The following is a 3580-nucleotide window of genomic DNA, read 5'->3' as shown; positions in this document are numbered from 1 at the left end:
GCTTCCAAAAATAAAAGACAAATATACTTTGGAAAAACAGGAATTTTATAGATACTTACAGATGAGGGATTATTACAGAACAGAAGTGAAGGAGTTGTAGATACTCGCTGTGGTTTTTATAATCTGGACACTCTTTTTTCTCAACCATTCAAGTGCAATACACTACATAACTGTTAATTTAAGTCATTGTTTTTGCTATAGCCCTCTGTATTTATTTGTCTATCCTCATCCCCCAATACATCTTCCTACATCTTATTTAATTAATTTTATTTTTCTATTGTATACACTGTGTCTAAACATCCTCTATTTTCTTGTATGTGCAATTTTTCCTGCTACTGGAAATACAATTTCCTGAATGGAGTAATCCCAAGGGATTAATAAAGTCAAGTCTAAGTCTTTACCTGTTAACCCTATAATGCCAAATGTATCATATTTGATACATACGTTTTCTGAAATGTTTTGCATCTGACACCTTTTGCATAATTTAATGGTAAAAACTCAAATTCTTATTGTACACAATCAGATATACCTGATAACAGAGAACAGAAGACTACACAAAACATAATCTTGACTTATCGCATAGTAATAAATTATTAATATCAAAAATTTATTTCTGTTTTTTCTTTTTACATATTTTGTTAAAAGGCCAAATAAGGACTTCAAACCAAAAAAAAATAATTTTCTGTTTTCTTTTATTCTTGGATCGGGCTTTTAAAGGGTTAAAACAGCTAGATTGGTTCTGGTGCCTTTCAGTTTTCAGCCACCTGCCTCCTGGCTCTGCCGCCTGTGGCGCCACAAGGGCGTCACCCTCTGCAATGTAGTAGCATCAGTTTAGCATTTCATCCCATTGTGCACAGCCAGCGACAAAACATTAAATATCACACAATAAACCAAGATATGAGTAGTTGTTTACTGTTTTTATGATTTCTACAGGCAGGTTTACCACAATAGCAGATTAAAACCCTGAAATTATGGCTTCTAGTTTCAGTGGCCACCCCAAGATTTTTAGTGGCCGCATCTGCCCCCCTATTAAACATTTCTGGAAGCACTACTGTCTGCCACTGGCAGTCGTCCTAAAAAAAAATGGAGAGGTATAAAAATGGTATATTTTACGCAGGGGGGGATTTACCATTAGGCAATACTAGGCAGTTGCTTAGGGCCCCAAGTTCCTGGGGGCCCCATAAAACTCTGTTAACATGTATGGTTAACACAGCTATTCCTTACTTGTGCACTTTAATTATGTTTTTGATTAAAAAAAATCCTTTTGCTAAAAGGACAGCAGCAAACCATTTGGAAAAAAAATTATGCAAAGAGCGTTGTCGCACTTTGGCGACTTTTCAGGCACCTCAAGCACCTTAATTTCAAAAATCTAGCGACTTTTTTCTGCTACTGGAGACTTTGGCAACTACATTCATAGGGCCCCCTGCCTGTCTTTGCCTAGGGCCCCAAATTTCCTAAATCCGCCCCCGATTTCATGTCCCAATCATCTCCTGAACCTGTTCCATCAAGTATTATTGTAATCTGTAATTCTGCTGATCTGTTGATAAAAAAAATTGTAATAGTTTACTCATTTACATCATTCATTAAACAAAAGCAACATGGAAATGTAGGCATCTGTTTTGGATTTGCGGGGATGAAATATTTTCAAAGGTTTTCCTCTTACATATTTACAGACAAATGCTGCTATAAACCATTATAAATGAGGACCAGAAAGAGCTGTATGTAAAATTAAATTTGATTTATTTAAGGCTGCCGATAGAACAACTATTCTCACCCGGCAGGAGAAAGACCCACATTTGAGTTATTCCCCCAAAAAAAGAAAAAGAAAATAAATAAAAAATCCACTGGATTTGTTTCCAAGTTTAAAGACGTTTCAAAAAGTGCTACTGTATAAAACCTCAAACTCAACGCTATTCCTGACTTTTGAATTGAAAAAGCTTCCTGGATGGGAAGGAAAACGCTTCAAACGTGAAAAGAAAGACCCGTGGATTGTTTTTCATTTTCTTTTCTTGGAATGACTATGACCTGGATGACTGACCTTTACTGGCATAAACCACATTTTAGATCCGTGTTGTTTTTCTGCTCCGCTGAATAAAAACGGCTCAATATTTGGATTTGATGCGATATCAGTGTTTACTTTCCTTACATGAGGAAATTCCTGCTCTGACTCACTGTTCTCTATAAATGCCAGACTTCTCAACATGCAAATATTAAAAAGAAAGGCATTCAAACTTTGATGAAGAACAGATCTGCTGGATGCTTTTCAGGTTCAGAGCTTTTAAAGCCCCAATATGTTATTATCCAAACTCCAGTGTTGGAGTTAGGTGGTGAAAACTCAGGTCAAATATCATTTAAAGGTTAATTTGTTACACTCCAATGTACATACAGGAAATACAATCACAGGGAATCCTGTATCTGTTGGTCATCGGTGGAAAACTATGCTTTTAATTTGAAGTTATAGTGACAGGAAGTCCAGTGTTTGTTTCTGCTGCCTGAGGAACAGATTTGATAAATCAAACTGGTGGATTAGTACAGAAGAGGATTAGGGCCACTGAAAAACAAAACAAAAAGTTAACTGCTTTTTACATTTTATTTCAGTTTAGTATGGGAAAAAAGTCAGAATTCTGACTTTAATCTCAGAATTCTGACTTTTTTCTCATAATTCTGACTTTAATCTTTAAATTCAGACTTTAATCTCAGAATTCTAACTTTAATCTCAGAATTCTGACTTTAATCTCAAAATTCTGACTTTAATCTCAGAATTCTGACTTTTTTTCCATACTAAACTGAAATAAAATTTAAAAAATCAGTTAACTTTTTTTTTTTCAGTGGCCCTAATCCTCTTCTGTAGATTAGTGCTGGAGACGCTCATCAGGTAAATTCACAGCATTAAAAAATGCTTTTATAAAGATTTTTTTTTTTTTAAGTTTTAGATCTGTGAGCCCTAAAAAGAGCAACATGTTTTCATGTTTTATAATATAAAGGTGGAAAAAAACAGGTAGAATCTATATTAGGTGTATTTCACTGTGTATAACATTTTACTGTTTTTTTTTTAAATTAATTCTAGACTTTTGTTCCTCTTTGCAGTAAAAAATAAAAGCTTAAATTTGAAAAATTGCAAAAGCTATAAAAAGTGGTAAAAAGTTTTCAATCACCTGATCAGTTACTATTACAACATCTTTTTGAGCAAGATTTTTTTTTTTTTAAATGCATTTTCTTTTTTTTTTTTCTAAATAAAGTCAATTTTCACCAAGCAGCAAGTGCGGCACATTGACCTAAAAATGATCCTTTCACAAAGTCATTACACCAGTGGCCACCAGATGGCGGTAGCACACTTCATTCATCCTCAGTGACAATTATTTAATAATTTGAAAATATTTTTACAGATTCTTTCAGGGTTTTAAATCGACTATATTTAGTTTATTTTGGTATTTATATAATTTATTAGCTGCATTAACTGTTTATAATCATCCTTAAAAAAGGAAAAAAAGAGAGATTCATATAAATGGTTAAAAGTGCTTTTAATCTCTTACACCCTCAGGGGGTATAAATAAATTTCTGCCTGACAAAAACACACAAA

This window comes from Cyprinodon variegatus, unplaced genomic scaffold, assembly GCF_000732505.1.
Source record: "Cyprinodon variegatus isolate N-32 unplaced genomic scaffold, C_variegatus-1.0 Scaffold1251, whole genome shotgun sequence".
Taxonomy (NCBI): domain Eukaryota; kingdom Metazoa; phylum Chordata; class Actinopteri; order Cyprinodontiformes; family Cyprinodontidae; genus Cyprinodon; species Cyprinodon variegatus.
The sequence above is the reverse complement of the archived record's forward strand: the minus strand, read 5'-3'. Positions refer to the sequence as shown.